Raw genomic sequence first — 23,617 nt, forward strand, 5'->3', positions numbered from 1 at the left:
AATTAATTTAACATTGTTCTCAAATGCTTTCCTGAAGCCTAACATTTTTTAACTCTCATACTGGTGTGGGTGGAGGCACCGCAACAATTTCACTCAACATATGGCCCTATTGAACGAACTGCTGAATGCATTGTTTTGCTCAGGTGTGACGTGTTGTAAGAACAAGGAAGGGCGTATAGTTTCATTTCCACACAAATCTGACGACGGTGGGGGATTTTTTTGTAACGCCATTACACGCAAAAAGTAAGAACCTATTGTGCGTAAGTATCATTTTATTTGTTGTCGTATAAACTACTTGAGTACGGTTATTTTATTTATTTATTTTTAACCATGCTTGATTTGTTTCTTTTTATTTCAGCTCAACAGAATAGGGTACGTATTTCATAAGACTTAATTTTTATCGTAGCATAAACAGATGATCTAATCACTCAAAAGGCTGCAGCATTCTATATCAGTATTTATAGTATTGGAAGTTTTCATTTATCTTTTATTTATATTAATTGATGATATCAACAAAGAATATTTGATGGAAGTGGATGAGGAGGTCAGATGCCTCCAAATAATAAAGCAGACTTTAACTGAATTAACTTATGAATCACATCAGAGTGTTGCACATTATATGCCAGTTTAGGCCCTTAACCTGTTAATTGTTAGTCAAATTACATTTCCATCTTAAACTGTTGTATATGACTTGGAGCACAGACTTCAATCTCTATGCATGTGAAAACAAAAATGTTATTTGGGCGTCATGCCCATTCAAAGTGATTTCAACACTGAATGATGTGGCTCGCTCCATTTTATATGAAAACGAAACTGTATTGCACTGATCCAGTCAGCTGTTTTCTATGTCCCACAATGAGTTTCATAATGAATTAGAATCATTTATGTCTTCCTAACTAAAATTCAATCATATTGTTAGAGTTATTAGTATTGTGGAGAAAATAAAAATCATGTACAAAAATTGTAGCCTATTCCTTATTTGTATTCGTCTTGTCAGGATACAATTCGTTTAACATTTACAACACAACAGGAAAAAGTGTAGCAGAGAGAGAAAAAACGTAGGTTGTAAAAAAAAATGGCCTATTATAATTTTATTCGTCTTGTCAAAATAGTAAATTCATTTAACATTTTGATGTAAACACAATAGGAAAAGTGTCGAAGAGATAAATAAATAAATTCGACATCTGTCATTTAAAATTATAGGCTAAGCAAAATATAAACAAAACTGAGTTGAATGTTCTTCAAGGACAGCCATCCACACTTTGCTCCATCTTTATTCTGCTCTGTCACTCATCTACAACCTGCCTGCTCTGTCTGCGGGCGGTATATTCATCACTCTGAGCATCCTTATGCACATGCTGCGCACAGACCCCGCAAATAAAACAAAGCACTGGTTCATGCCAGTCCAAGTGCAGGCTGTACAGTGCTTGAATAAAGCACAGATATGCTGTTCTGAAAGGAGGTCGGGAACGGGATATTGTTAGACCGCCCGCTCCCGTTCAAATGGCACCAGAGTTACCGAGCCCTACCAGTTTTATTCGGGAATTTAATCCCGCGTTGCAAGAAATCTGGGAAAGCAGGAAAGCAGACCTCTACTGTATAAGGGTTAAATTAATTAGAGCTAGAAAGAAAACAGAAACATTGATAAATATGGATACATTTACTAATTACAATGTTTATTGCCCAACAATGGTGGTGTTGTACATTTTGTACTAAAACTACTTCTGGAAAAAAAAAAAATATATATTTTAGAAAGCATAATGACTGAGATGTCTTAAATCTACATAATTGCAGTGGTGTTTAACATCTCTCCACAGATTGTAATGGACAAGAAAAAAGTGCGGATTGTAATGAGCAAAACTAAAATACCAAGAAAAACAGATCCTCTAATACAATGCATCATAGACAACAAGGCAGAGAAACTTCGCAGATTAATAAAAAGCAGTGATATTAATGGACTGTACTCTTCTGAAGACTGGAATGATGATGTTACTCCATTAACTGCAGCAGTTTTATGCAGAAATGAAGAAATCTGCTCTTATCTGCTTGAAGAGTCAGCTGATCCAAATAAACCCTCAACAAATGAACGAACTCCTCTACATTATGCTGCTTTAACAACTGGAGTTTCATTGAGTATCGTGGAAAAATTACTTGCAGCGAAAGCTGACCCAGATGGGCACGGATTGCAAATCTTGACTCCATTGCAATGTGCTGTTTATCGTGACCGTGATGACATTGTGAAAGCACTTATAGAGGCTGGAGCTTCACCTGAAAGCAACTATGGGGTGAATCCAAAGCTTGATAAAAAAGTGGAGCGAATGATTCGTCAACTATCTTCATATAATGATGCGTTTGAGAAAGTGCATCTATTTTTCTCGTTTTCCTGTGCTGTACGAACAAAAAATGATACAGATATTTTCAGAACATATGAAGAACATTTCCTTAAAGAGCATCCTTTCATTCATACAATTTTTTTTGAGCACTACTCATTTTTTGGTATTGTTGACCAAAGTGCAGAGCAGTATCGTCAGAGCGCCATTAAGTGGTTAAAAGAAAAAAGGAAAGCAGACGGATACATTGAGGGAGTCATCAAACGCTTCCCAAGAATCCCTCAGAAACACTGGCCAGTTGCACTAAACTCCTTAGATGTTGCTTTGTGTGTCAGTGAAAACATCACACCTCAGGTATTCAGTGATCTTGTGCCAATCCTAACTAATAATCTTCAGCACTTTGGAAACACAAACGGAGAAAAAATCAATCATCTGATACTAAAGATACTCAGTGTCCTGTTGCAGAAGATGCCAGAGCAGAAACTGAGTACGAATCATTCTGTCTTTGAGAAGTTATGCAAAAGTCTGTTGCCTCTCACACGTCCTGATTATTCAAGTCGAATTGGAGTTTGGACATATGGACTGTTTGTCTATATAAATGATATTGCTCCTGAACCTGTAGCATTGTGTGGATTGCCACCTGTCCCAGAGATGATACTTAACACTGCAGAGACAGTGATGGATGAAGTCCTGAAAAAAAAACTGCATAAGTTGGATGAATCACTGAGAAATCCAGAAGGTTTGTGTGTAGTGGACAGTGAGGAGACTGCAGCTCTATCAACAAGCAAGAAGAAGAGAAAGAAGAGAAAGAAGAAAAAAATCCAGCAAGAGGTGGGATCACAAGAAGGTGAGCAGCAAGATAAAGAGGACACTGTAGTGACATCCATTGAGGAATCAAATTCAAGTGTGCAGACCTTCACACAACCAAATGATATCTCAAGAGAGTGGTGTCCAACCAGCCATCGTTGGATGTCCAAGCTTGAGAAGCTAGCTAACATGAATAAGAGCAATATCAATGGGCTGGAAAAATTTACTCTTGTACTCACTGAAGAATTTCGGATCGCTAAAGGGAGTGATGGGACAGAAGTTTATCTTGGTTTGAGGGACGACGGCACTGAGGTGGCTGTGAAACGAATGATTAAGTCTAATTACCAAGTCCTCAAAAATGAGGAGAAATTTCTACGACTTTTTGATAGTCCATCCATCGTGCGATATGTGGACTTTGCAAAGGACAAAGATTTTGGATACCTTGTTCTTCAGCTTTGTGAGTACACACTGGAGGAATATATCCAAGATCATTTACCGGGCGACAGCGCTGAGAGATCTTTGGTTCTGAAGAAGCTGGTGAAGGAAGTTCTCTGCAGCTTACATGTTTTACACGATAAGAAAACCAAAGTCCTCCATCGAGACATCAAACCCCAGAATGTCCTGATTGGTAGGAGCTAAATCAAACTTTCTTTGTTTATTTTATTTATCAAAACTAAGGTTTTTTTTAAAAGGACAATGGCCTTTCCCTGTTTCCCAGACATAAATGGAAAAGCCAGATTGGCTGATTTTGGCATAAGCCGTCGATTGAACCTCAGCCAAACCACTCTACGAACCAGCAGTGCTGGAACTAGATGCTGGAAGGCAAAGGAGACCATAGATGAGGAGGCCACCATTGGATACAAGAGGAGCTCAGATATTCAGGTGGTCAATAATATTGAAATTATAACTTAAATAAAAATGTGATTAAATTATATTATTAGAAATTCAATTATTGGCTTAAATACAATTAATTTTAGCTGGTGAAAATATATACTAGTAACACTGTAACCTGTTTGAAGGTTGCTGGGATGTTAGCCTACTACATTCTTTCTAGAGGACACCATCCATTTGGTAAAGGTGCATTTTGTGAAGTCAACATTCTGCTAGGAAGATACTCACTGGAGCATCTGGATGATGATGTAGCGAAGGATCTTGTCGAGTGGATGATTGATCAAAATCCAAACAACAGACCGACTGTGGAGCAAACCCTCGAACACCCCCTCTTCTGGACTGATGACAGGTAAAATGCTCTACTGATTTGCCAATGGCATTTATCACGCTAAACGTATCAACGCCTCATGACTTTATTTAACTCATGATCTGTAATTTTGGTATAAGCCAGAGAGAGAGGTTTGGCACTAGCAACCTGTCAATTTAAAATAATTGAAAACTGTACTGTATCTAGATAATCTTTTTTTATCAGCTGATGAGATTGTACTGTTTTTATAATCCTGTCAGGAAAGCGGAGTATTTGAAAAAAATGGGAAACCAGAAAGAGGTTGAAACGTATCATAATATTGACGAGGAGCTCCTTCATGCTCTTGAAAAATACACAGAGGGGAAAAGCTTTTCTAAATGGAAAACTAAAGTGAGTATAACTTGCAGAAATATTAAAACATATTATATAAAAAGAGCACCCTGCTACTTTATTATTAATCAATAATTAATCATTTATTTTTTCTTTGATGATTTGGATTTCAGCCTTCAAAGAACTTCTGATTTAATTAATGTATCTAAGATTTTCCTTGTTACAAATTATTTGAATGCACTTCATGGTCTGCTTTAATCTCAGTTTAGAAAAATCTTCTTATTTTTCATATTTGTCTTTAATCTAAATACTACTTCAGCATTCATTGTAAATATATTTATTTTGTCAGATGCCATCTGAGCTTGTCCAGAAACTGGATGGTAAGAAGAAACCCTATCCTGAGAACACACTGGCCTTGCTGCGTTTTATACGCAACCTACACGAGCATTAGTAAGTTGCATACTGTATAATATAGTGTACAATATTTATTGAATAATTTAGCAGTATTGTGTGTCAGACCATGTTTTTGTTGTTTTGTTTCTCTACATAGTTCAGATGACGCAGAGAGACTCAATCTGATGGCTTTATTCCCTGATCTGTTTGGGAGTGTGTTCATGTTTGCGAAGGAGAGAGGATGGAACTCCAGACCGAGTCTGAAAAAGTACTTCAGCTCAGCTCCACAGATCTGATTGTTGTATTTTTTTGGTTAAACTATGTACATTGATTGAGTTTAAATGTAGGGATGGATTTAAGATCCTCACCCTTGCCTGAGACCACACTGCGCACACACAGAAATATAGGTGTACAAAAACTTATCAACGCTGCCCTGTGACCTTTATTAATAAAATAGCTTAGATACAATAGATAGATCACTACATAATAGATGGTCATCTGACGAATGCAGCTGGTCCGAAGTTAACTTCCAGTCTGTGTTTGTTTATTGGTCTGATAGTGACGCCGGCTACAAATGCAGTTAAAGTTAAGGTGATGAGTAGACTGAAGTTGGGCTCAGGTTGTTGTGCTGTGGGATGCAACCCAGTGTTTCCATACATTGATTCATTTGTGGCGGCCCACCACAAATATATTTTCCAAAAGGCTTTGACTTTGATAAACATGAGCACTGCACATTTCAAAGTCAAGGGTGTATTTATATCACTGTAATCTCTGAAGAAAACCTATTGTCTTCAGAAAATTTTTAATGTCAGTTTTATTTGATCTTGCCTGTAATGCCTGATAAAGCAGCATTTATGAGAGGAGCGCTGCTTTGTGTACAGTCGTTACCACAAAAGTACAAAAGTGTCTACTGCTGGCAGAGAAATTAATTTGCATGTTATCAGAAATAATCTACTCTAAAGGGACTCTGTTGTTATTGAATCTTTGTGGAAGTCAAGTTTGTGCCACAAAAGCTCGCATGTGCAGTAATGTTTATGTTGTTACCGTTGAAACCATCTTCTTCAGCAACGAGGAGGTAAAAATCGCTGTTTAAGTAAACTCACAACTTCGTTGTTTGTAGAGAGAGACACACAGCAGGTAATTGACACACACAACTGTCATCTCTCTCTTCCTTTCTCTCTCTTGATCGATAATTCATTCAAATAAATGCTATAATTTGTTCAAATAAATGTGATCTTACCGCACTATTTCGTCTCTGTGTCTAATTTGAAGCAGCAGAATGCAAGATCTAACCAGCCGTAACTGACGAAAATAACCCTTATTTTTACCCTTCCAGTCAAATATTGCACGGCAATCATCATTAACAGCTTTAACTTGTCAATGCAGGCAAATGCGGGGAAGTCGTGGCCTAATGGTTAGAGAGTCGGACTCGTAATCCAAAGGTTGCGGGGTTCGAGTCTCAGGCCGGCAGGGATTGTAGGTGGGGGGAGTGAATGTCCAGCGCTCTCTCCACCCTCAATACCACGACTGAGGTGCCCTTGAGCAAGGCACCGAACCCCCAACTGCTCCCCGGGCGCCGCAGCATAAATGGCTGCCCACTGCTCCGGGTGTGTGTTCACGGTGTGTGTGTGTGTGTGTGTTCACTGCTGTGTGTGTGCACTTTGGATGGGTTAAATGCAGAGCACGAATTCAGAGTATGGGTCACCATACTTGGCAGTATGTCACTTCACTATAAGCGGGATAATGCATGGCTAGCAGTGCATTAAATTAAGGCATTTCGTGGAGGCAGCCACATAAAAACCTGCAAAAAATTCTGGCAACAAGCAAACCAGTCATTCAGCAATTTGAAAGTCTCTTTAACAGTATACTGCATTCCAATGGGGGAATGGATTTAAAACAAAAAGAAACTGAAAAACACGTTACTGAAGTAACACTCACTGCGGTAACATTTTGTCCTAAACAGTGGCAAAGCCCAGACTAACCCACAGTGACAGAAAATCTCAACTGCAGTTAGCTCAGCTGATAAAATGCTGAACGTACGCTTTCTTCTTTCCAAAGTTTAGAATTGTAATGTATGGAAGAGTTGAGTCAGAATATTATTCAGCAAGAAATAGCTAAATTATGGTGAAAATAATGGGAAGAGGGAAATAAAGGCAGACAGTAAAACTAAAGACACATCAAATACAAGATTGGAAAAGATTGACAGTGCTTTTGTTACCAGACTAAGACTGGGCATTGAATTATACATGAATTATGGCAGATGCATGTCAGATGCAAACTGTGTGCCATGTATTAGTGGAGAAATATCGTGTGCTGCTGGAATCTGGAGTAACAAATCTTTCATTGAAATCAATTCTTAGTAGTATGGACTATGAAACAATAAAATCTGTTAACTTCCTGTACCGAACTGGACTTTTGCCTTGTACCCACACTTGCAGTCTTTGCAATTGACCACTTCTATGATGTATTTCCTGTTGTAATTGAGGTTTTAAATTTTAACACTGATTCGAACCAGTGGCGTAGCAAGTCAGCTCCGGGCCCATGCAAAAAATTTTCCACTCAATGATTAAATGCAAAAATGTGTACTCACGTAACGAAGAAATCATAGATTGCACGGGGTTTTGTTTTCAGCTGGGTCTGCACCAATAACGCCTGTCTTGTCCGTCTGCATCTTTCTTGTGATTTTAGCTCCAGTTTGTTCTCCTGCCCATTATTTACTGCAATAGGTTCCAGGGAGCGATTTTTTTTTTTACTCAGTAATTAATGTGTTTTAAAATGTAGCGAAGTACAATATACTTCAAACAAAATATACTTAAGGAAATGTAAAATTACAGATTTTAAAAATTACTTAAAGTAGAAGTAGCTACTCAATTACAGTAACGCCAGTAAATGTAATCCGTTACTTTCCACCTCTGATAATAGGAAATAATTATAACCATGTAACATGCTATTTGACAGTCGTAATTTTTAACATTTAATCAGACGTCTGCTGAGCATTTATCAATGGCATCCAGAACATTACCAGTCTTTTAACAACTTTTAATTTAAACTTCTCACAAAGTCGCAGCAGTGATATTACAATACAATCACATTAACATTCGTTGCTATTAATGTAAAAGACTGTGGCTACTACTTTCTTTCAGTCTTCGTTATGAATGAGTGCGCTGATATTGAATGTGCTTGTAGCAGGCGTGACGTAGGAGAAACCTTTTCTCTTTCTCTTCTAACATTGTGATATGCATTTTCACGTTTTTAAAACAATCGGACTAGTTTAAATACTTTACATTTATACTTTCAGTGAGGACCTGAAAAGTAACAGAAAGTATTCTTCAAGCTTGGTCCGCCCATCTCTGAGTTTTATTTCCCTGAAAACAAAAAGCGCACGCAAGTCGCCGCACCCCTCATACGCATTTTGCATTTTACAGTATTATCTGAAAATCAAACATTTGGATGTTTAATGGCTGTTGAAAAGACGTCCCTTCGACACGTCCTGTCAGGGTTGAAAAATATATCCAAAATGAAAATTGAACCGACGTCTTTGACGTCTTCTGGCCGTGAATTACACGTCTTTTCTTCACGTCCCTGGACGTCTAAACGTGTCATCTTCATGTGTTGATGATGATCCCTCCATGAGGGGATTGCCCTCACCAGCCAAGGCTGGCTCCACTGACCCCTCAGATTCAGAGCTGCTATCAAGGCATCAACCCTTGCCCATCATCGTCTCCACTTCCTTTGGTACTCAGAGGACATATTTAGCAAATATAAAATTACAAAACTGAAAACATCCATGTTCAAATTCATTTACAGACTGCAGCACGTTATTACTGAGCTCTTCCTACATTTACTTAACATTTCAGTCTCTTTCAGGTCATTTAGTTTCTGAAAGAAACTCTGAAAAGGCTACATCTGACAGTAATAACTTTTACTGGATCATTAAACATACTGGAGTGATATTATCTGCTGCCTGTCATAGCTACTACAATAATTACATATTCATTTGTTTAGGGTTTTAACGAATTCATGTTTTTTTAATTAAAAAAAGAAGAGTTTTCTTTCACTAAATATACTTCTCGTTTTAAATTTCAATTACAATAGCACCTAGAAAATGAATTATAAGCTAGAAGATAAGAATGAATTTTGCCCTCCCCCACACCAAACTCATCTGAAATGGTATCTTCCAGCTTCTGATTGACTGAACACACCTGATCCAGGTAAACAGCAGTGGGTAGGGCAGGGATAGTTACCCTGGGTTTGGAACCCCAGATCTATAACACCATGTTCTTGCAGTAGCACAACATTTAGCCAACATTAACAGATTGGGGATTTGGTGATTTTGCTATCAATTTCCCACCAATAAGTTTGCTTAACTGTATAAAACAACACAACTCAAGTGTAGAGACCCCATGTTGGTTTATACTGGTGAACTCACGCCAGCAGAGTTTCTTTTTAGGGTAAAGCTTAACGTTACCCCAACTAACTTTTAGCCTACTAGCTAATTTTAGCCAAACTCAAAATACATTTCAGCTGACAATGTGAGCATCATTTCTTTCGGTTCCCTCGATCGTGTCAAACAAGTAAAACTCAACCACATTAATGCAAAATGTACTTACCCAACAGTAGATTTTTAATAATTAAAAAATAAAAATCCTCCTTCTATCAGCAGCAATATTACGGACGTGCTAATTATCATTATAGTAATATACAGTCACAGCCAAAAATATCGGCACCCTTGGTAAATATGATCAAAGAAGGCTGTGAAAATTAATCTGCATTGTTAATCCTTTTGATCTTTTATTTAAAAAATTCACAAAAATCTAACCTTTCATTGGATGATAAAAATGTAAAATGGGGGGAAATATCATTATGAAATAAATATTTTTCTCTAATACACATTGGCCACAATTAACGGCACCCTTTTATTCAATACTTTTTGAAACCTCCATTTGCCAGTTTAACAGCTCTAAATGTTCTCCTATAATGCCTGATGAGGTTAGAGAACACCTGACAAGAGATCAGAGACCATTCCTTCATCCAGAATCACTCCAGATCCTTCAGATTCACAGCTCCATGTTGGTGCTTCTTCTCTTCAGTCCACCTCACTCATTTTCTACAGGGTTCAGCTCAGAGGACTGGAATGGCCAGCAGAAGCTTGGTTTTGTGCTCAGTGACCCATGTTTGTGTTGTTTTTGAGGTTTGTGTTTGGATTATTGTACGGTTGGAAGATCCAAACATGGCCCATTCCAAGCATCTGGATATGATTCCTCTCTATTTTGAAGCTCAATTTCTTGTGATCCCACCTCTTGCTGGATTTTTTTTTTTTCTTCCTCTTCTTTTTCTTCTTCTTGCTTGAGCTGCAGTCTCCTCGCATAAACTATCCACTGCACTTGAACCTGATGGATCTCTCAGTGATTCATCCAACTTTTGCAGCTTTTTTTTCATGACTTCATCCATCTCTGTCTCTGCTTTGATAAGTATCATCTCTGGGACGGGAGACAATCCACACAATGCTACAAGTTCAGGAGCAAAGTCATTTATATTGGCAAACAGTCCATAGGTCATCATTCCAATTAGTCTTGAATAATCAGGACGTGTGAGAGGCAACAGACTTTTGCACAACCTGCGTAACATAAGAGAATGATTGCTCAGAGAAATGCTCAGTTTCTGCTCAGACATCTTCTGCATCATGACATTGAGTATTTTGAGTATCAAACTAATGACTGTTTCACCATTTGTGTTTCCAAAGTGCTGAAGACTGTTTGTTAGAATAGACACAAGATCACTGAATATCTGAGGAGAAATGCTTTCACTGACACACAAAGCAACATACAAGCTGTTCAGTGCAACTGGCCAGTGTTTCTGAGCGATTCTTGGGAAGCGTCTGATGACTCCCTCAATGTATCTGTTTGAGCTCTTTGTATCTTTTAACCACTTGATGGCACTCTGATGATACTGATCTGCATCTCGACCAATAACGCCATTGTAGATCTCAAACAGAATTGTATGAATGAAGGGATGTTCCTGAAAGAAATGTTCCTTAAAGTCTGTATAAATATCTGTCTGGTTTTTGTTTGTACAGCTCAAGCAACAGAGAAAAATAGATGTACTTTTTCAAACACTTCACCCTGTGAAGATAATTGATGAAACATTCTCTCCACTTTTTTATCAAGCTCTGGATTCATCCCATAGTTGCTTTCAGGTGAAGCTCCAGCCTCTATAAGTGCTTTCACAATGTCTTCATGGTCATGATCAACAGCACATTGCAATGGAGTAAGCAACTGTAATTGATGTCCATCTGGGTTCGCGTTTGCTGCAAGTAATCTTTTCACGATACTCAGTGGAACTCCGGTTGTAAATGCAGCATAATGTAAAGGTGTCCATCCTGTTGTTGAGGGTTTGTTAGGATCAGCCGACTTTTTAAGTAGATAAGAGCAGATTTCTTTATTTCTGCATAAAACTGCTGCAGTTAATGGAGTAACATCATCATTCCAGTCTTCGGAAGGGTACAGTCCATTAATATCTCGTCCTCCTATTAAGTTTCTTTAACTTGTTGTCTATGATGCATTTTATTAGAGGATCTATTTTTCTAGGCCCTACTGGGACTGGAACTGCAAATGGCACTGGGATCAGGAATTCCATGGATCTTCAAATACTCACTAATCTGTAGAGACATGTAATTCAGGCACTGAGTATGGCATTATTACTTCTTTTCTTATTTCTTTATATTGTTAATAGACAGTGTTAATCTTTATAAAGTTGTTTTTAGTCATATGTTTTTTTTAGTTGAGATCTTTTAATTCTGTATCATGTCATATGTATTAATTTCAGTACATTTTATTTTTTTCTATATTTATTTTATCAGTCTAAAATGGCATATAGCTAATATTGTCAATTAAATTAAAATGTTTTGAGAAAATACACTTTGAAACATTTAAACTATTTTTAAACATTTGCTAAGTAAAACATTCCAACTATAAGGATTCCTTCTAAGCTCCTTAAAATAATATTAGTATATATATATAAGGTGCTAATAACTTCAGTGTTTTTTTTTTTAAATTGTTAAAAATATTCTTTATTGTTTAATGTTTTAAAGACTTTTAGTTTTACAACTTTATTTTGACTATCACTAGCACATACCTTTCAGTACAAGTTGCTGCATTCACTTTTGTTGTTTGTCCAAATGCAAGTAAAAAACAGCAGAGCAATCCCCAACATACTGAAGATCAAACCATTATGAACATGTTGAGTGGAGCAAAAATTCATTTTGGATCAAACGTTATGGCCCAGTTTAACCCCTTGAACTTAACACAATGTACAGTAGCCTACTGCAGTAAGTTTTTTTGTTGTTGTTATTATTATTATTATTATTTTCAGTAACCAATTCTTACATTTTTACTTTTGGTATTATTTGTATATAAATAAAATAAAAATACACGAGTACAAAAAGGAAAAATGTGCAAAATGCGTTGGCCTATAATGGTGGAGAAAAACTTTTGCTTTAGCACGCGCTTTTTGCTTTCATGGAAATTAAACCAAAGACTATTGAAATATGAAACTCAGATAAATTCGGTGGCGGTTGCTCACATAACGAGAGGTCCTCACTTCAAGTATAAATCTAAAGTGTTTAAACTCAAGGCTCTTCTGACCGGGAATATGAGCGAGTACAAAGCATCGTGCTATGCTCGCCGACGCGCAGTAAGAGCCGCTAAACACAGATAAAGAGAGAGAATTGAGTCTCATTTCCAGCTCAATGACTCTCGACGGATGAGGCAGGGACTGAGGACCATCTGTGCCTTTGGAAACAAATCATCCGCGGAGGTGAGAGCAGATCCGTTGCTGGCCGAAGAGTTAAACATCTTCTACGGCCGCTTCGATGGCAACGGCGGCGGCGCGTCTCTGCCGTCCAGCGCGTCAGGAAGCAGCAGGCAGAGCAGCGATGATCCTGTAATCACCGTGTCGGAGGATGAGGTTCGGAGGGCGCTAAAGAAAGTGAACGTCAGGAAAGCAGCCGGACGGTCTGACCTGATGGGATAACCGGCCGTGTTCTGAGGTCCTGCGCCGATCAGCTTGCTGGTGTGTTCACTTCCATCTTTAAGTCCCTTGCTACCTCCGTGGTTCCCACCGCATTTAAAAAATCTGTCATTATCCCTGTGCCAAAGAACAATAAACCCTCTTGCCTGAATGACTATCGCCCAGTTGCCCTCACATCTATAGTCATGAAGGTTTTTGAAAGACTTGTAAAGAGCCACATCTGCTCCTCCATCCCTGATACTTTGAACCCTCTTCAGTTTGCCTATCGCCCAAACAGATCCACGGACGATGCCATCTCTCACGTCCTCCACTCTTATGTAAGGCTGCTATTCATTGATTATAGCTCAGCTTTCAACACTATAGTCCCCATCAAGCTGGCTTCTAAACTCACAAACCTCGGCCTAAACTCCTCACTCTGTGACTGGATTCAAGACTTCCTCACCGGCAGACCTCAAGTGGTGAAAGTTGGCCAGTTCACCTCAAACTCCATCACCCTGAACGTAGGAGCCCCACAGGGCTGTGTCCTGAGTCCCCTGCTTTACTCTCTCTACACGCATGACTGCGTGTCCTCTCACAGCTCCACATCTATTATCAAATTAGCTGATGATACTGTGGTTCTGGGCCTCATCTCCAACAACGATGAGACCGCATACTTGGACGAGGTAGAGAGACTCACATCATGGTGCCAGGACAATTGTCTCTCTCTGAATGTGAGCAAAACTAAAGAGCTGATCATGGACTTTAGGAAGAGACAGCAGCAGCTCTACACTCCTCTTATGATCAGTGGGACCCCTGTGGAGAGGGTGAGTAGCTTCAAGTGCCTCGGTGTAAACATCTCCGAGAACCTGACTTGGACTACACACATCCAAACACAGGTTAAGAAAGCCAGGCAAAGACTGTACCATCTGCGACAGCTGAGGAAATTCAGGGTCTCACCAGCAATCCTGAAAACTTTCTATTCAGGGACCATAGAAAGTGTATTGACTCAGTGCATCTCAGTGTGGTATGGAAACAGCTCCAATCAGGACTGCAAAGCACTACAGAGAGTTGTGCGCTTAGCTGAGCGCATCTCAGGGTCTGCTCTCCCCTCTCTGCAGGACATCTACCTCAAACGCTGCAAAAATAGAGCTGTTAAAATCATCAAGGACTCTAATCACCCTGGTAACCGTCTATTCACTTTGCTTCCATCTGGTAAGCGCTTCCGTAGCCTGATGGCAAAAACTGAGAGACTTAGGAGGAGCTTCTTCCCCCAGGCCATCAGGCTCCTAAACTCTAACTCTGTGTCATAACATCACATGACTCCATGTTAATATCACCATATCAATAAGCTATTCAGAACTTTTTCTACCTCATATTGCTGCTATTTAAATACCCTGGACAACTTTTTTGCACATTCCTCTTATTATTAAGTCAACAACATACTGATCTGCACATTTATATTTATAGTTTTTATCTTTTATTTTATTTTATTCTATTATTTTTTTTACTTTTCTTTTCTAAATATTTGTACTATATAATTGCACCGTCCTTGGAGCAGACCTGACCTACATTTCACTGCTGGTTATACCCTGTTGTGTATGTGACAAATAAAAATCTTGAATCTTGAAGTCTTTCTTTTCCTTCTTGGCCGTTTGTACCTGGTGCCAGATGACATTTGCATGTTCCAAGCATCCTGAACATAAACATTAAATTTCTATTTCTATTACTATCATAATAATGTAATTAAATGTGTCAATTCATTATTGTCACACATAGGTACTGTCACGAATCTGGTCCATGCTCTCCCGGTTAACCACCACCAGAGGTCACCCGTTCACCACATTGACTTTCACTCACAACACACTGGACTCCATTTCCCACAATGCATTGCACAGATCACAGCTGTCACCATTCACACATCACACACACCTGATGATCATTTCACAATCACCACCACACACCATATAAGCCTGGGACTTGCTCTTGCTCAGGGCCGAGTATTGTTAGCGTTTATCACTCTTCTAGCGATAGCAACTCTACAGAGCCATAATTCTAGTCCTAGTCTTGCCTTGTTTTCCTGCCGTGTCTGACCCTGCCCGTGTTTCCTGGATTTACCCCTTTGCCTTGCCGTTTGGACTGTGTTTGCACCTCGTTTGGATTATTGCTTTCGACTCTGGATTATCTCTCTGCCTTGCCCCTTTGGATACTGTTCGCTGATCATTGACCCACGCTTGCTCCACGGATTGCTCTGTCTTGCCCTTGCCATACCTGTTTGCCGATGTCTGACCCTGCCTGTTTCTGACCATGTTTCTTAATAAAGCTTTGCACATGGATCCGCACGTCTCACGTCTCGTCAGCCCCGTAACAGAATACTCGGCCACAAAAGGATCCAGCGGCTTTTCCAGAGGACATTGGCCAGGTATGGACAATGCACGACTGTTGTTAACCCTCGAGCAGGGTTTGAGACCGCTCGAGGAATACATACAGGAGTACTTAGACCTCGCCTATTTTTCTGATCTGCCGGACTATGCACTAATAGACTTTTTTTGTGAGGGCATTAATCAGCCGCTCAAACGACAGTTAATCCGTGAGGGTCCCCGTGCGTCACTCAGTCAATTCATGGATTATGCCTTGCTGTGTGTGGGCTCTCCGTTCACTGTGGGTGTCGCGGAGGAACCCAACACCGCACTCACTCGCAAAATGGTGGCAACAACAACACCCCTTCAAGTCTCCGCTGTCAAGCCAGAGTCTGCTCACGTCTCCGCTGTCAAGCCAGAGTCTGCTCACGTCTCCGCTGTCAAGCCAGAGTCTGCTCACGTCTCCGCTGTCAAGCCAGAGTCTGCTCACGTCTCCGCTGTCAAGCCAGAGTCTGCTCACGTCTCCGCTGTCAAGCCAGAGTCTGCTCACGTCTCCGCTGTCAAGCCAGAGTCTGCTCACGTCTCCGCTGTCAAGCCAGAGTCTGCTCACGTCTCCGCTGTCAAGCCAGAGTCTGCTCACGTCTCCGCTGTCAAGCCAGAGTCTGCTCACGTCGTCGCTGTCAAGCCAGAGTCTGCTCACGTCGTCGCTGTCAAGCCAGAGTCTGCTCACGTCGTCGCTGTCAAGCCAGAGTCTGCTCACGTCGTCGCTGTCAAGCCAGAGTCTGCTCACGTCGTCGCTGTCAAGCCAGAGTCTGCTCACGTCGTCGCTGTCAAGCCAGAGTCTGCTCACGTCGTCGCTGTCAAGCCAGAGTCTGCTCACGTCGTCGCTGTCAAGCCAGAGTCTGCTCACGTCGTCGCTGTCAAGCCAGAGTCTGTCACACCCAAGGATTTAAGGTCAGTCCTTCAAGTTCCCTGTCTGATATCCAGTGTGATGGACCCACCACTGATGTCAGTGCGAGTAGCTGGCATTCCCAGGGCCTCAACCCTGGCTGTTACAGAGACTGTTCCCCTGACCTCAGTGCTTCCCATTATGGCGGTTGCCATTTTGAGTGTATGGGCTGCACACTGTGCTCCTGAGGCCTCTCCTGTCCACGAGTCTGCTCCAGTGCCTCCAGAGGTGGCGGCTTCCGCTGCAGAACCTCCCGAAGTGGTGGCACCCGTTCCTGACCTCATGGTCTGCCCTGTCACGGCCACGGAGGCCGTTCCTGAACTCACGGTCTGCCCTGTCACGGCCACGGAGGCTGTTCCTGAATTCACTGTCTGCCCCGTCACGGCCACGGAGACCGTTCCTGAACTTACTGTCTGCCCTGTCACGGTCATGGAGACCGTTCCTGAACTCACTGTCTGCCCCGTCACGGCCACGGAGACCGTTCCTGAACTCACTGTCTGCCCTGTCACGGTCATGGAGGCCATTCCCGAACTCCCTGTCTGCCCTGTCACGGCCACGGAGGCCGTCCCTGAACTCCCTGTCTGCCCTGTCACGGCCATGGAGGCCGTTCCTGAGTTCTCGCCCTGTCCTGTCACGGCTAAAGAGGCCGTCTGTGAGCTCTCGCCCTGTCCTGTCACTGCTAAAGATGCCGTCTGTGAGCTCACGCCTTGTCCTGTCACGGCTATAAACGCAGTCTATGAATCCTCGTCCTGCCCTGCCACGCCCCCTGAGATCATGAATGCTCTCCCTGTATTGTCTGTCTCCGCTCTCCCAGTGTTGTCTGTCCTTGTTCTCCCCAGATCCCAGTCTCTGTCATGGGTTCCTGCCCTGTCTGCCTCCCTGTGGTGGTCTTCTGCTCGAGTCTGGTGGTCGTCTGCTCCGCCATGGGGGTCTTCTGCTCGGGTCTGGTGGTCGTCTGCTCCGCCGTTGTGGTCTTCTGCTCGGGTCTGGTGGTCGTCTGCCCCGCCGTGGTGGTCTTCTACTCTGGACTGGTGGTCGTCTGCTCCGCCGTGCTGGTCTTCTGCTCGGGTTTGGTGGTCTTCTGCTCGGGTCTGGTGGGCTCCTGGTCCGTCTGCTCCGCCCTGGTGGGCTCTTGCTCTGTCCTGGTCTCCGGTTCCACCGGGGTGTCCTGCTCTGCCGGTTCTGCCTCAGTCCCCGGTCTTCCCACTTCCTCACGGACCTGGCCCTCCGTCCCTCCCCCTGTTCCGCCTCCGCTCCACCGCCCTCCTGGAGTATTTAGGAGCGTCTGGAAGCCGCTCCTTGGGGGGGGGCTATGTCACGAATCTGGTCCATGCTCTCCCGGTTAACCACCACCAGAGGTCACCCGTTCACCACATTGACTTTCACTCACAACACACTGGACTCCATTTCCCACAATGCATTGCACAGATCACAGCTGTCACCATTCACACATCACACACACCTGATGATCATTTCACAATCACCACCACACACCATATAAGCCTGGGACTTGCTCTTGCTCAGGGCCGAGTATTGTTAGCGTTTATCACTCTTCTAGCGATAGCAACTCTACAGAGCCATAATTCTAGTCCTAGTCTTGCCTTGTTTTCCTGCCGTGTCTGACCCTGCCCGTGTTTCCTGGATTTACCCCTTTGCCTTGCCGTTTGGACTGTGTTTGCACCTCGTTTGGATTATTGCTTTCGACTCTGGATTATCTCTCTGCCTTGCCCCTTTGGATACTGTTCGCTGATCATTGACCCACGCTTGCTCCACGGATTGCTCTGTCTTGCCCTTGCCATACCTGTTTGCCGATGTCTGACCCTGCCTGTTTCTGACCATGTTTCTTAATAAAGCTTTGCACATGGATCCGCACGTCTCACGTCTCGTCAGCCCCGTAACAGATACATGTAGAGAATGTATATTTATAAATGAAAAAAGTGTGATAAAAGAAAAGTATGCATTGTTTTTGCAACAAGTTTTTATTATTATTATTATGAGGAAGCTGTGTACCAGCTATTTACATATTTTTCCACAAGATAAACCAATAACTGATATTACACAGATTATTCTGTTTAAAATTTTACATAACCGTGGTTTTTAGTGTTGTGTCAGTGTTTTTCTTTTGTCAGAACCTTGTTTGCAGAGAAGGATGAATCTTAGCTCATTAAATGCGAGTGTGACAATCCTAAATCCATCCCTACATTTTAATTTGTTCATGAAACGCATTCATGATGCAGAATCAATTTATATAGTTTAACCAAAAAATACAACAGTCAGATCTGTGGAGCGGAGCTGAAGAACTTTTTCAGACTCGGCCTGGAGCTCCATCCTCTCTCCTTCGCAAACATGAACACACTCCCAAACAGATCAGGGAATGAAGACATCAAGTCGATTCTCTCTGCATCCTCTGAACTATAAAAAAGACACCAAAAACATGGTCTGACACAGTAATACTAAATTGAGTAAATACTGTACATCATACACAACATGGAACTTACTAATGCTCGTGTAGGTTGCGGATAAAACGCAGCAGGCCCAGTGTGTTCTCAGGATAGGCTTTCTTCTTACCATCTAGTTTCTGGATAAGCTCAGATGCCATCTGACAAAATAAATATAGTAGCAAAAATCTAATTATTATAGCAGGTTATAGCAGGACATTAACTACATTTAAATTATTTGATTTGTTTACATATTTATATAAGTATGTTTGAATATTTCTGTATTGAATTTATACTCACTTTAGATTTCCATTCAGAAAAGCTTGTACCCTGTGTGTATTTTTCAAGAGCATGAAGGAGCTCCTCGTCAACATTACGACAGTTCTCAACCTCTTTCTGGTTCCCCATTTTTTTCAAATACTCCACTTTCCTGACAGGATTATAAAAACAGTACAATCTCATCAGCTTATAAAAAAGATTATCTAGATCAGGGGTGCCCAAACTCGGTCCTGGAGTGCCGGTGTGCTGCAGAGTTTAGCTCCAACTTTCCTCAACACACCAGCATAGAAGTTTCTACTATAGTAAGAGCATGATTAGCTGCTTCAGGTGGGTTTAATTAGGGTTGGAGCTAAACTCTGCAGGACACCGGCCCTCCAGGACCGAGTTTGGGCACCCCTGATCTAGATACAATACGATTTCCTCTCCATTTAAAATTACATCCTAAATTTCTAGTACCATATGTGACCCTGGACCACAAAACCAGTCATAAGTAGCAGAGGTGTATTTGTAGCAATATCCAAAAATACATTGTATGGGTCAAAATTAACCATGAAGATATTTTGTAAATTTCCTAACGTAAATACATCAAAACGTAATTTTTTGATTAGTAATATGCATTGCTAAGAACTTAATTTGGACAAATTTAAAGGTGATTTTCTCAATATTTAGATTTTTTTTGCACCCTCAGATTCCAGATTTTCAAATAGTTGTATCTCAGTCAAATATTGTCCTATCATAACAAACCATACATCAATGAAAAGATTATTTATTCAGTATCACTTAAGACTGGTTTTGCGGTCCAGGGTTACATACAGTATAAGCAGTGTTGGGGGTAACGCATTACAAGTAACGCGAGTTACGTAATAATATTACTCTTTTCAAGTTATGCAATACTTTTTAATTTACAAGAAAATATCTGAATTACTTTTTCAAAAAAGTAACGCCAGTTACTTTTTTCCCATTTATTGATTGGCAGTGCGCTGTGTGAACATGCTGTTACTGTAGTTCTAGACTAAATGTGAATGTGCATTCATTCATCCCACTCGCAAAAAACTGATTTAGTATTCATCAAAATGAATTAAAACAGTGAAATGCAAACTTAGAATATGACGCAAACCTGCAATAATTAAATATGTTAACACAAATGTATCTAATCCCATTTTATTAACCAATGTCTTTGCTGCTGACCTTTGATGATCCAGTTCAACCATACTAATGACTTTAGATAAACTAACAATTGTGCTTCATTGTTTTCTATTGCTGAAGAGTGTTGAACTCTCTTCTCTTGCGTTCTACTTTACAGACGTGAATTTACTTTTCCTTCAGCCTGAGGTTTATTCATTACACGTTTTGGTGTGAAAGGGCTTTTATATTTGCTATGATTAGAACTTCTTGCATTAAAAACAATCAAGCCCTGCTCATATTTACAAAGTAACGCAAAAGTAACGTAACGCATTACTTTCCATAAAAAGTAGCCAACGTAATTAGTTACTTTTTTAGGAAGTTAACACAATATTGTAATGCATTACTTTTAAAAGTAACTTTCCCCAGCACTGCATATAAGCAGCGCTGAACCTCTCTAGCTTGTGCCAAAATTGCAGAGATTAATAAGGTCAGGAGGAGTTTGTTAATTTTAGAGTGATTTAGAGTGAATTTAATTGACAAATCAACTTATTTTACCGTTCATCATTCCAGAAGAGGGGGTGTTCGAGAGTTTGCTCCACAGTCGGTCTCTCATGTGGATTTTCATTAATCATCCACTCGACAAGATCCTTCGCTACATCATCATCCAGATGCTCCAGTGAGTACCTTCCGTCTAAGATGTTGACTTCACAACGTGCACCTTTACCAAATGGATGTTGTCCTCTAGAGAGAATGTAGTAGACTAACATCCCAGCAACCTTCAAACAGATTACAGTGTTACCATGAGTTCAGAATTTTCACCCAATACACTTTAATTGAGTTGATAAATATTGAAAACCCACCTGAATGTCGGAGCTCCTCTTGTATCCAGTGTTGGCCTCCTCATCTATGGTCTCCTTTGCCTTCCAGCATCTAGTTCCAGCAATGCTTGTTCGTAAAGTGGTTTCACTCTGTTTTAGTCTCCGACTTATGCCAAAATCAGCCAATCTAGCTTTTTCATTTATGTCTGTAACAAATGGAAAGTCCACATTATTTCAAAGGGGAAAAAATGGGTTATGATATTTTAATTAGACATATGTTGCAACTCCTACCAATCAGGACATTCTGGGGTTTGATGTCTCGATGGAGGACTTTGGTTTTCTTATCGTGTAAAACCTGTAAGCTGCAGAGAACTTCCTTCACCAGCTTCTTTAGAACCAAAGATCTCTCAGCGCTGTCGTCTGGTAAATGATCTTGGATATATTCCTCCAGTGTGTACTCACAAAGCTGAAGAACAAGGTATCCGAAATGTTTATCCTCTGCAAAGTCCACATATCTCACAATGGAGGGACTGTCAAGCTGTGGAAGTCTGAGAAATTCCTCCTCATTTTTAAGAACTTGGTAATTAGACTTAATCATTCGTTTCACAGCCACCTCAGTGCCGTCGTCCCTCAAACCAAGATAAACTTGTGTTCCATCACTTCCTTTAGCGATCTGAAATTCATCACTGAGTACAAGAGTAAGATTTCCCAGCCTAGTAGTATTGTTAATATCAATGTTAGCTAGTTTCTCAAGCTCGGACTTCCAACGACAGCTAGTCTGAAGCCACCTTCTTGAGATATTTGGGCTCTCATCAGGTCGTGTGAACGGCTGCACACTTGAATTTGATTCCTCAATGGATGTCACTACAGCATCTGGATACGGTTCCTCTTTATTTTGCTGCTCACTTTCTTGTGATCCCACCTCTTGCTGGATTTTCTTCTTCTTCTTTTTCTTCTTCTTACTGCTTGCTGATAGAGCTGCAGTCTCCTCACATAAACTATCCACTGCACTTGAACCTGATGGATTTCTCAGGGATTCATCCATCTTTTGCAGCTTTTTTTTCATGACTTCATCCATCTCTGTCTCTGCTTTGATAAGTATCATCTCTGGGACGGGAGACAATCCACACAATGCTACAGGTTCAGGAGCGATGTCATTTATGTAGGCAAACAGTCCATAGGTCCAAACTCCAATTCGACTTGAATAATCAGGAAGTGTGAGAGGCAACAGACTTTTGCATAACTTCCCATAGACAGAATGATTGAGTCCCAGTTTCTGCTCAGACGTCTTCTGCATCATGACATTGAGTATCTTTAGTATCAGATGATTGATTTTTTCTCCTTGTGGATTTCCATAGTGCTGAAGTCTCTTTGTTAGAATTGGCACAAGTTTATTAAATGCCTGAGAGGTGATGTTTTCACTGACACGCAAAGCAGCATTTAAGCAGTTCAGTGCAATCAGCCAGTGTTTCTGATCGATTTTTGGGAAGCGTTTGATGACGCCCTCAATGTATCGGTCTGCAATCTTAGTATCTTTCAACCTCTTAATGGCGCTCTGATGATACTGATCCTCACCTTCACCAATGACACCATAATACACCTCAAACAGAATAATATGATTGAAAGGATTCTCTTGAAAGAAATGTTCCTTATAGATTCTGAAAACTTCTCTCTGATTTTTTGTTCGTACAGCACAAGAAAAAGAGAAAAATAGATGTACTTTCTTAAATACTTCACTCTGTGATGATAATTGACGAATCATTCTCTCCACTTTTTTATCAAGCCCTGCATTCACCCCATAGTTCCTTTCAGGTGAAGCTCCAGCCTCTATAAGTGCTTTCACAATGTCTTCACGGTCATGATCAACAGCACACTGTAATGGAGTAAACAATTGTAATTGATATCCATCTGGGTTAGCGTTTGCTGCAAGTAATCTTTTCACGATACTCAGTGGAACTCCAGGTGTTAAACCAGCATAATGTAGAGGAGTTCGTTCATTTGTTGAGGGTTTATTTGGATCAGCTGACTCTTCAAGCAGATAAGAGCAGATTTCTTCATTTCTGCATAAAACTGCTGCAGTTAATGGAGTAACATCATCATTCCAGTCTTCAGAAGGGTACAGTCCATTAATATCAGTGCTTTTTATTAATCTGCGAAGTTTCTCTGCCCTGTTGTCTATGATGCATTGTATTAGAGGATCTGTTTTTATAGGTCCTGGAACTGGGATTGGGAATGCAAATGGTAGCTGGAACTGGAATGCCATGGATGTATTCATTGTAATCTGTAGAGACATGCAACTTGTTACAGCAATCTACATTTTTAGTCACATTTTGACTACCACATGGCCTAATTTTCTCCTTGTGCATTCACTTTTGTTGTTTGTGTCAAAACAGAGCAATAACCAACATGGAACAAAGAAAAACTGGAATTCACAAGTTGGCATAGGTTATAAACTGACCTTTTTTTTCTTTTTTTGGACGTTTTGTATCAATTGTTATTGGCTTGTGTCCAATTAAACCCCTTGCATCTAACACAATGTACAGTAGGCTACTGTTGCAAAGCTGTTCACAAACAATTCTTTGTTCA

Source organism: Barbus barbus (assembly GCF_936440315.1).
Source record: "Barbus barbus genome assembly, chromosome: 1".
Classification (NCBI taxonomy): Eukaryota; Metazoa; Chordata; class Actinopteri; order Cypriniformes; family Cyprinidae; genus Barbus; species Barbus barbus.